Source organism: Berghia stephanieae, chromosome 5 (assembly GCF_034508935.2).
Source record: "Berghia stephanieae isolate SIO BIC M18660-M18661 chromosome 5, UCSD_Bste_1.3, whole genome shotgun sequence".
Taxonomy (NCBI): Eukaryota; Metazoa; Mollusca; class Gastropoda; order Nudibranchia; family Aeolidiidae; genus Berghia; species Berghia stephanieae.
In genome coordinates, this window is record NC_088364.1 from 20,864,754 (window position 1) to 20,877,016 (window position 12,263).

General features: G+C 35.0%; 1 protein-coding gene across 2 annotated transcripts in view; it reads left to right on the top strand.

Moving 5' to 3' along the window:
* Window positions 1-321: 321 nt before the first annotated feature.
* The window catches only part of LOC144972573 (protein FAM13A-like), a 75,546-nt gene continuing 63,604 nt past the window's right edge, over window positions 322-12,263 (top strand). Inside the window, exons 1-2 of one of the 2 annotated variants that reach the window (XM_078913941.1) lie at window positions 322-514; window positions 7,065-7,241. The gene's annotated coding sequence lies outside the window, so the exon portion shown is untranslated. The remainder of the gene's footprint in view (window positions 515-7,064; window positions 7,242-12,263) is intronic. The other variant, XM_078913940.1, reaches the window with a different exon arrangement.

Here is a 12,263-nt window from a genome sequence, read left to right on the forward strand (position 1 = left end):
AGAGAGAGAGAGAGAGAGAGAGAGAGAGAGAGAGAGAGATTTTCTGAAATCAACTCATTTCGATGAAAGAGCAAAATACAAAGATAAAGGGATTGATTTAAAACAGTTTTATAGTCAAAGACTATTATGCTTTGTATTTGTATGTCACTCCTCTTCCTTTTCTTCGGCCCTTCCTCTTGCAAAGATTGTTTGGGGAAGGGAAGGGGTAGTTCAACCAAAAATCGTTGGCTCAATCATTGATCTCGGTATGTACGCGGAGTCATTTATTTTAGGGGTGTTCTCTATTTCCGCGGATTTCATTGGCTGGGTTTCAACAGCCTCGACCTCTCGAAACTTGACCGAGAATGTGAGGCCATCATTCTATGAACCGACTGGAAGGAATGCACGTTCAGTGACATTATCCGGAGCATTGAGGACAAGCAACTGTTTATTTGTCTTGCATTGTCCCTTGCATTTAGTTATTGTTTGATTTTTTTCCCAATATAATGTTTAGGATACTATTGGTTAGCTTCTTGTGAGTACATATTTCATTTTCACATTTTTATATCGAGGGCATTTTATTGATTTTGTTTGTCAACAATGACAAGACTGAGTAACCTCGAACGGGGAAGTCTTGACCTGTCTCAGCAAAATAAGATCGGTTAGTCAGCTTAATCAATAATGCTACAGATACTCTCACTTCATCCTCCGTCATATTACGAAAATAAGTATTATGTATAATCTATACGTTTTATTTCACAATAATAATGATGGCAAGGTTTAAAAGCAATACTTTTGGATGTCAAATTTCGATTGAATTATTGCCTCAGCCTCAGGGCCTATCACTTGGATTCAGCCTCTCCTGAGGCTGAGACTGAGAGAGAGAGAGAGAAATCGTGAACTTCATAATATTATTTCAGTTATAGTAATTACATTATTTTCTATCCTCATGCGAATCAAATGTGTTAAAACAGCACTCTCGCGATTAAGTTAGTCTAAATATTTAAATACGGATTTGATTAAATTTTACATCGAGGTAGCTGAGAATCAAAACAGGTCACAGCCAAAATTTGGGAGGCCTTCTGGAAGCTCAAATTTCTTTCAATTTGTATTTTCACCGTGGGGTTGTTGTTTTTTTTTGTCATGTGTTTATTTATTTGTCAATATTTATAAGCATTTTAAAAACTCTAGAACACATCTTGATAGATTCGTGAACGTTTAGACTTAGACCATTGTTTTAGGTTTGGTTTTCCTCTGCCATTTTGTCTTGTGAAGTATGAAAGCAGTCCAAGTTTTTTTGTTTTTTTTTCTATTAGGGTTAGCTCGAGGTCGGAGGATTTTTTTTCTATTAGGGATAGTCATTTATAGATATTAGTATAGGTGCTGGGGTGTTTGTTTTTCCTATTATTATTAGGGTTAGTTAAAGGTACTAGATTTTTTTCTTAGGGTCAGGTGAGGGAATATTTGGGTTGTTTTCCTTAGCATGATGAGCTTTCGGAAGGCCTCCCCAAAATTTTACATTTGAGAAAGTCTTTGAAGGGAAGGCCCACCCTTTTAGGGCCAAATCCCTGTTATATTTATATAGCTAGAGTTGATTATAAAATTGCAATGCTATATTCACGGCCGTTTACTGCTTTCACTTTAGTTCGACAGGTAAATTTTGCCGGACGCTCGTTCATAACAGATGGCGAGTCACGGCCTGTGACGAAAGGGAGACTGAGCAATTTTTCCTATTTTGATGATTTTTTTCTCAAGTCCAAAGTAGTGTAGTAAAGATGCTATTAGAGGTTGCAATAAGATATTTTAGAGTCATAACAAGTGGTTTACATACTTTTATTTGATATAATTTTAGTAGATCATTTGGGATTAGATTTTATAGGAAATAACCATAAAAATGGGTCAGAAATTTTAATTACTTCAAACGATATAATCAAAAATTACATAGTTATCTGAGTTTATACAAATAAATGAGAATTACTGCAATAATCATCAATATTCACAGAGTAGAAATATATAATCAAAGTCGTTTTGTAATGGAGCATTGTTGAGATATCCGCTCACCTGTACAGCAATATCCTTTTTTGACAGCAATAAAAAAATGCGTGATCACCGAATTGTAGGGCTTTGTTGATCAAATGATCAAAACGAACTGGTTTTAGTAATGGCAATTGACAATTCTTAGGAAAAGATATGTAATATGCATTCCTTTGACGTTTGTATAGATCTAAACTATATAATAATAATAATAATAATAATAATAATAATAATAATGATAATAATTATGACGATAATTAATAATAATAATAATAATAATAATGATGATGATGATGATGATAATGATCATTTTCATGAAAATAATATAGTGGCTATCACCTAAACGCCTGCTAATTTCGGAAAAACGCAATAATTTCTCTTTAAAATAGCTTTCGAAATGCCCGTTTTAAAAAAAATGGAATTCGCCTATATGTCCCCCTGACAGAAAGGAATTAAAAATAGAAAGAATAAAGAATATTACTGAATCATTTGCGGCCAAAGAATTGACTCATCACCTCCGAGAGTTTTATTTAACTTCCCAACGCCCCAAATTACTATCAATTCATTCAATATAATTTACTCCTCCCCACTCCACGCTCTCCGGCAATTTCCTTTCATGTCCCTCAAACTGCTTTCTTTTCATGGAGCGTCCAATCAGCTTTTTACAATTGCCCATTTCCAATTGGCTGCTGAATAAGGACAATTCTAATTTCAATTGTCCACCACTCGGTCATCAGCAAAGTCAAGAAAGCTCCTCCTACTCAAATCACACATACCCACGAATATGATAGGCCTTGTAGACCAGTCACTGGTCTTTGATGTTACACAACCATCCGCCAGCTTTGATCACATCGCTTTTGATGATGTCACTCAATGTCTATCTTCTTCTCTCAACCCCGTTGACTGTGCCACGAGTCAACATAAAAGAATATCGCGTTGAGGTGCGAATCGTGAAGATGGAATGACGTAGCTGTGTTAAAGTTATAGGTTCAAAGTTCAGTTGTCAGAGAGAACTGATGAGAGATCAAACTGAGGTGGTAAAATGAAAATTATTTCGTGGTAAAACGTTGCATAAATTAGTTTTATGTACACCAACACACACGCACTTACTCTCTCTCTCCAGTGCCGCGACAAAAAAAAAAGGACGCCGACCAGATAGCTAATACTATTTAAAATGGAAATTTGTTGAAAATGGTCTGCTTATTGAACAACCGAAGCATCGTGGATAACAGAAATGATCATTGTGAATCAGTTGAAACACGTGATATCGATGTAATACTAATACTAGTAATAATCATAAAATATCAGTGTATTTATCTTACTCTTGATCACCACTGTAATAATAACAATATTATTATTACTATTATTATTATTATTATTATTATTATTATTATTATATTATATAATAATAATAATAATAATAATAATAATAATAGTAAAAAATAAATAATATCCATTTTTTGACAATAAAAAATCGTGATAAACGCATTGAAAAGGAGGGGAAGGGGGGGGGGAATTAATGATCAGATAATCAAAATGAACTGTTATTTTTAAATAAATTGACAATCATAGGTAAAAATAAGTTATAAGTATTCCTCTGAACTTTGTATAGATCTTAACATATTTTTATACTTTTTATTAACATCCGTAAACCTCACGATTATTTTAAGGAACAGCTGATTGTTACATGTCACAGAAACAGCATCTAATTAATCAACCAACGTTCTGTTTTCTTTTTTTTCACCGGTGGAACTTCACTTGCTAATTCTGGAGCAGTTTGCATGAAATGTTTTTAACCACATATCTCATTTGAGCCCTTTCACAGCTTATTCGGCAGAGTCCATTTGCATTGAGACAATGCTTGTTTTCAGTATGACCATTCATCTGAGTAAAGAAAAAAAAATCATTAGTTATTATTGATAATGATGATGATGATGATGATGATGATGATGATAATAATAATAATAAGAAGAAGAAGACTTGTAATAATAAGAGTTATAATAATATTATTGATTGTTAGTAATAATACGATAGTGATCGCCTAGATGCCTGCTAATAATAATAACGTAATAATTTTCCTTTAAAATATAGTTCTAAATGCCCGTTATTCAAAATGAAATCCGCCTATATACCTACTCTGAAATATTTTTAGCAAAAATAAGATAGAGAAAGAAGTTTACTGTAGCATTTGCGGCCAAAAAAATTGATTTATCACCGCTCTGCGAGAGTCTTATTTGACACCTAGACAACTCCCCAAATTACTTTCAATTCATTTCAACTTTACTCCACGTCTCCAGCAATTTCATCTCATGACCTCCAAACTGCTTTCTATCCATGGAGTGCCAATCAGATATTTACAATTACCCATTTCCAATTGGCTGCTGAAAAAGGACAATTATAATTTCAATCGTCCACCAGTCGGTCATCGGCAAAGTCAAATAAGCCCCTCCCACCCAAATCACATATCCCCTCGAAACTTCGGCCTTGTTGCGCAGTCCACCGGGCTTTTGATGTTACACAATCATCCGCCACCTTTGATTACATCGCTTTTTGATGATGTCATAATATCTCTATCTACCCTCTTTTCTCACGCCCGTTGACTGTATCAACGGGCGATGTAGAAGAATATCGAGGGAAGGTGCGAATCGTGAAGACGGAATGGCAAATCGGTGTGAAAGTTATAGGTTCAAAGTTCAATGCAATAACAATCGTTCCGTGCTAAAAATGTGCGTTCATGAGTTTTATACACACACCACACCACACCTCTCTCTCTCTCTCTCTCTCTCTCTCTCTCTCTCTCTCTCTCTCTCTCTCTCTCTCTCTCTCTCTCGTGTGTGTGTGTACTTCTACTACTACTACTACTACTACTACTACTACTACTACTACTACTACTACTACTACTATTACTACTGCTACTACGATTACTACTATTACTGCGCTATCATCATCACCATAAAACAACAACAACAACGTTATCATCACCATTGGACTCGTGTTCTTATGTCTCTGGAGTTTGTCTGAATACGGGACTATTTTGTTAGCCAACAAAGAATTAGACAAGGTGTGTTTACACATTCATTGTGCAGAAACCTGTCATTACAAATCGGTGAAATAAATGCTATATTAAAAGTAGATTATTACTCTTATATTTACTACCATGTGTTAGGGTAACAAAACTCAGATAACATCAATTTGAATTTTTTAAACAATTAAAAATATTTTTCTGGTTAATTTTAAATAGAAAAATATACATTTTTCAAGAAAGAATAAAGTATACTCACCATTTCTTGATATCAATGAAAATAATTGCGTCTTGAAGATGAAAATGTGGCCGTTATATCCATATAAAATAGAAAAATATAGAAGTGTATGGTCAGCAATTGCAGTGTAAAAATGAACGATTTTACGAAATCTGTCCTATAGCCGACTGACAATGAAATCCAAGCGGTGCATTCTACCGGCAGGGATAAATATAGGCCAGTTCTCACGTTCTGGACATCTGTTATGACGTAACCACACGGTGGTCTCCCCGTCATCGACGGTGGGTCGTTCCCATTGGGGGGTGAGGCGGTAGTAAACTAAAGTGAAAGATTTCTAGTGTAATAAACGGCTGTGTATTTTAACTCTAAGAATGATTGTTCACATTTTTATCTGAAGGCTGAAGGATTTTATGAGTTATTATATTATCCCATCTCATAATTTAAGATCATGTTATCAGCATCTTTTGCGCACCACAAAAAGGGAGAACACAAAAATTAAAAGACTGAACCTTATATTGCCCAATCCCAACAGTATGGAATTCTCTGCCATACAATCTGCGCTTTAGCTATACTGATTCTGAGTAATATTATTAAAAACGTTTTTTGCATACCATATAAATTGTGCACATAGAGCTATATTGTATGGGACGGGCGCTATATAAATAAATTGCATTGTTATGATTATTATGTTTCTTTGAATTTTCAAGGTACTTCTCTTGATATCCCTTCCATTTGAAATACCTTATAAATACATGAGCTTAAACATAGTGCGATATCCATTCAATGTGCTCAGAACCTTTTCCTTGGTTCCCAAGCCAACAGTAACAAATGCTGAATGAGACATGACGCCTATAAGTTACTATTACAATTTTTTTTTAGTCAGACAATGCTGTTACTGGCCAGGTACTCATTTTACATCTGAGTATGGAGAGAGAATGTGAATAGTGAATAGCAAGTCTTTTCCAAAGACTCAACTTTGCGCCACCCAGAGTGGGTCTCGAACCAGGATCTTGTTGGTCTGAAGGCGAGTATCATACCACAAGACCACAAAGCTTCAAATATAATTGAATCCAAAGCAGACAGGATCTAAGAAATTTGGATGGCTGGGGCATGACAATATGTGGCTTGTCACATTTAAAACAGCCTGTTATAGATGGTCACCATGTATTCATGGATGTATATCAATGTCTATTCCTCTTGTCTGAAGATATTCGTGAAGATGAAATTGAATTTAAATTGCATGTTGAATGAAGATTAATATTGTTCAGTGTATCAGCTTCATTGATAAATATTTACAGACCTTAATTAGAATTTGTTTTCAACATGTAGTGCCATTAAAATGAGAATAATAGTAATAGGAGGTATTGTTATAAAAATATGACAGATTCGTGAAATTAGTTTTGATGCGTTTTTTTTTAACCATTTATATTTTGTAGGACACCTATTTATAAAAATAAAGCTATTATGGTTCAAAGCTTTAAATTGTAACATTTCATTGTTTTCTGTTGAGATTTATTCTTTAAGATTTCAATGCAATTATACTAGTTATGTTATATGTAGTCGTATAGTGGAAATCAAAACTTCATTTATTTATTTTTCTAATACTATCATGCTGGCAATTTTGTTTTTATTTGTCTGTGCATTTTGTAGCAGAAGAATCGTAATAGGAATCGTTTGAAAAAATCCCAAACAAAACAGTGTTACTGTGTTATTTACATGTATACTGTAATATCTTGCATAAGATGAAGATAATTGAATAAATTTTCCATGAATTTTTGAATGCTTTTTCAGTGCAACGTTCTTGTGACGTCATGTTGATGTGTGGAGGACAATAAAAGTGTCTTTTTTTATTTCTTGAGAAATGTCATGGACAATTCTTTTGTGCAAGTGTTTAAAACAACCATAGATTGGATACATATTATTCTCACTCTTCTGCTGTTACAATTCAAGCTGTGATTTTCATTTTTGGTAAGTAAATAATTTTTTTTATTACATTCGTATGGTACTGTCCATTTTTCATAAATTATATCTTAAACATATTGAGATGGTTGTCAATATTATCTCTCCCTCCCACACACACACACACACACACACACAATAAACCAAGTTGATTTCAAACATTACTTATTTAAAATCATGTTCAAGACAGACATGCTAGATAGGCATTAGCTATTTCACAAATTGCAAGACATCTTTATCTTTTGTGTTATGTAAGGTATCCTGCAATTTTGTATGCCACCTTGTCAACTCCTAGTTAATATTAAAATCAGTGCTAATATGAGCCTCCATTGTTGAAACGATCTGATTATTATTTATTGTCTTTCTTTTCGGTTTTTGAGTACTAGTTTAAATGAGTTGCACACATACATACTACATAGAACTTTTGTTCATTTTATTGGTACAAATGACAGAAGAAATGTATAGCTCAGGGTAAGATTTATAATCAATCTGCCACCTTTTGAAAACTATTGTGAGTATTGCATTATAAATGGGAATATTCTTCTTTTTTAGAGGATAACTGTTCAAATGGATCTAATAATTTAATATTTTTGTATTGGCATAATATGATGAATTGGAAAAAGTAAGACGTACACAGAATTGCTCATTAATTAGCTCAAAGGAAATCCGATGGGAATTATTTTGTATCAAATGTTCATAATTAATTTTTTCTTTCTTGACAAATTCCCCAAAACTCTTCCTATTTAACCCTTTCTGAATCTGTCAGTTTGAATTCAGTTGTGAAAAAAAAACAAAAAAACCGAAAAGGACATGTTCAATGATGTGATCCAATAGCTTTTGTGTGTGTGTGGTGCTCATTTTAAATTGAAAATACTTGTCTAAGTGGTTAGCAGAGACATGATTTTCGAAAACCCAATTTCAACTGCTTTCAAATTTTGTAATTCTTGGCAATTATTTCAAATTTTAGACTCACTTTATGAAAGTGAATTTCTAATCGCACAGCAGGAGCAATAACAACATCAGGGAATCTAAGACTGGTTGCTAAAAAGAAAAAGTTGTCAGTTATATATTAAAATTGAAGCCAATTTCACTGACACAATATACTGCATGTGTTTCAGATTAGCTTAAGACTAAAAGAGAAATGGCATTTAAAAATAAATTATACGAGGTTGGCATTGTCCCATTATGGTGATAACGCCTCTGCTTAGAGAAGCCATTTTATGCACTTTATTCTTCATTCATTGTCTCTCTTACCGGCATTGTGTAGGCTACAATTACTAATCTTTGACTTTAAGTTTAAGATACTTTTATCCCCTCGAAACTTCAGAGGCTTTGAGGGGTACTGCATACTTGACTCCACTATTTAAAAAATATATATATATTTATTAATTTTTTGATATTGCTCTCTATTAGATGTCCCCAATCTGTAGATATCACTGTACATTCACATCAACATTACAAATGTATACTTTTGGGGGCGTTTTGAAAAAATCATGTGGATGTTTATTGATTCTGTCGATCTACCACCCCCACCCATCCCCGCGTCAGTATCTCTTTTGCGAATTGAAAGTGTATATGATAATAAAATAGCTGAGTGCCGCCTGTAGAGGAGAGTTGTAAATAGATTCGTCCATGTTTTAATAATATTGTTTTATGTCTTTTATGTTGTGATTGTAGGCGCCATTCATTCGTATACGTTGCATTCTTTTAGACAGTGTTTTCTTACTGCCAGTTCAGTGTAGCATGCATTATAATATTATGTATGGGATAACGTCCCTCAACCGCCGTGCTTTTGTTCCAGCCATGTGTGTATGGCCATGGCACCAACAAACACACTGCACACTATTCACTGTTCTTGTGACATGCGATAATGGGTAGGTACTACAACCTCAACACATGTGCTGAGTGATCGGTAAAGATCGAAGTGTGTCGCCTGTCATGCATTCCGTCGTTTGTGATCACGGTCATGATCGGACTTGATTTTTCGCGGCTTTGCGTTGAGGAGTAAAGACCTTTATGGTACAACGCGCGCTTCAAGAACTGCTTCAGTATTAACATCTATCGATTGTTATTAATTCACACATTTACGTCCATTTCATTACACAAGTGGAATCTGCTATCTAGCTGTGTGTTTCAGATGCGTATTGATTTTTACTCAGTCCTCAAGTCAGAATATGTGTGTGTGTGTGTGTGTGGTGGTGGTGGGGGGGGGGGGAGAGGGGGTGATGGTGATGACAACAATACTCATTAGTTTTTTGTGAAGTCATCAAAACTTTGACTCGTCTAAGGTGTTCATGAATTCGTCATCTCTCTATATAAATACAGTGTCCGTTGCGTAAGGCCATGCACTTTACAACACTTTTAGGGATGACACACTCGTCAAATCTGTTTTCTAGTCCACTGATAATACTAATGACGATGATGGTAACAACTATACACCCAAACCGTAGGATTGGACGGAAGGATAGTTCTAATTGTCAACTCCTGTTTTCAAATAGAGGTTCTGATGTGTCACCTATCTGTGCCAGCTTACATTACGTGGTACTAGATATCTTGTAAATGGAGACAATCTGGGACATTCCCACCATTAAAAAATAAATGTTTATATTTTTGCTTAGCTTCACTCAATAATCCATACATCATCGTCACGTCGTCCTGCTGCTACAGCAACAACATTAACAAATTACTACTACTTCAACAACAACAACCACTACTACTACTGCTACTATTTCTACACTACAACTACTACTAATGCTACTACTACCACTACTATATTTTTAGAGAGATAATTGAATTATTTTACTACTACTACTACTACTACTACTACTACTACTACTACTACTACTACTACTACTACTACTACTACTACTACTACTACTACTACTACTACTACTACTACTACTACTACCACTACTATATTTTTAGAGAGATAATTGAATTCTTTTACTACTACTACTACTACTACTACTACTACTACTACTACTACTACTACTACTACTACTACTACTACTACTACTACTACTACTACTACGACTACTACTACTACTACTACTACTAGCTATGAGCACACACTGGCAGGTCTGATAACCGAAATCATTTTTATGGGCTTGACAAAAGATTTTAAAGCAATTCATGAAACGCAGGCTTTTCTACGGTGTTCTAGGACACCGTTGAATACTAGACCAATTTTTCTACACCGCGGCCGAAGGTATTGCAATCTATATCCATGGAAACGGCGTCAACTTGAGATTTAAAAAGTATATCAAATTTAGTTATAGGTCTATTACACTCGTCAAATGCTTTGAATAAAACAGACAATGGTGATCCAATGATTTTTTTGATTTTTATTTATTTATTTATATATATATATTTTTTTTGTGGTCGCAAACTGTAGTGTTTTTATTTCTTTGTGTGACACTACAGAGTTGTGGCATAGTTGATCATACTGTTGCGTAGCTAGCTGCGATGACCTTTTCAATCCCGTTTTTACTCTCGGTTTTGTTACTATCTTTATTTATAGAAATATATTTTTAGCCACGTTTGGCATTTGGAGGATGCGTACAACCTTTTGTACCAACAATTTTTTTGTTTTGTTATTATTTATTAATGGTTGACACCGACTTGTACACATATATGCAGGTCTGCATTCCGAACGTACTTATGGGCCTAGTTCACCATTGTTGTAATGGGCAATATTTTGCGTCATATTTTGAGATTTCCATTACAACAAGGAGCCCATAAGAAATTATCAGACCTAAAAATAAGTGCACATACGTTGACATCATTTTGGCACGGTATCGAGATCTACTTGAACTTGGCCTAGATTGTTATCATATATCAATAATTTCTCTCTCTCTCTCTCTCTCTCTCTCTCGCTTTCTCTCTCTCTCTCTCTCTCTCTCTCTCTCTCTCTCTCTCTCTCTCGCTCTCTCTCTCTCTCTCTCTCTCACACACACACACACACACACACATATACATATGCACACGGCGTAAACATTAGACTAGAAGATAGAACACACAATGTTTGTCAATAAAGTGATGCGACATACAACGATATAATATTAAATGTCCGCCCTTGAATAGAGTATGGATTGCCGGTTTGACACGGATTGGCCAACAGATGGTAAGGATTTTGGATGATTGATCCTGCGGTGTAATTGTTAAATTTGACCTACGAAGGAAAGAAACCAAAATAAAACAGAGTAGTTAATGCGGCTATGTGGTCTAGTGGTATGAACTCGCTTTCGGATCGGAAGGTCCTGGGTTCGAGCCTCGCGCTCGGCGCATAGTTGAGTTCTTGGAAAAGGCCCTTTGCTCACATTCTCTCACCGTACTCAGGTGTAAAATTAGTACCTGGCCGTTAACAGCGTTGTCTTGGTCCGAAAAATTGTAATATCGTCTAACAGGCGTCATGTCCCGTCCTACATGTTAAATGTTGCTGTTGACCAGGGACCCCTTATAAAGCGCTTTGTGCACATTTAGTGGATATTGCGCTATGTAAAGCTCAATTTTAAATTTTAAGCTCATTTAAATATATATAAAATCACGGCGGTTTACGCCATGCTGCAATAAATTGTTGCCCTTTTCTTGGTCAAAATGTTTCAGAAAATTGTCGAGAATAGCTGTGTCACCTCATATCAGTGGCTCAATTAATGCGCATTATACTTTCTTAGGCCCGTCAACGCAACTTGAGACCTCGATCTGATTTTTTCTGATCGTTCCAGCTATCACCATGTCACATCAGGCCCATTTTGTGCTCTTCAGTCAGGCATACCTGCCTACATTTAATTATTTAAAAGTTTTACAAAGTTTATCACATAGCCCAAACCTTTTATATTCCTGAGCGATTTTTTTTTTCTCATACTCATCCAGCTTCAAACAATGTTGTTATTAGACACTACTAACAGCACGCGGCCGACCCATCTGTCTTATGGCAAAGCGTTGTAGCGATTTGCCACACGATGAGTACTTCGAAAGATTAAAAAAAATAAATTAGATGAATAGATTAACCCCTAGCTAGTAATAATATCA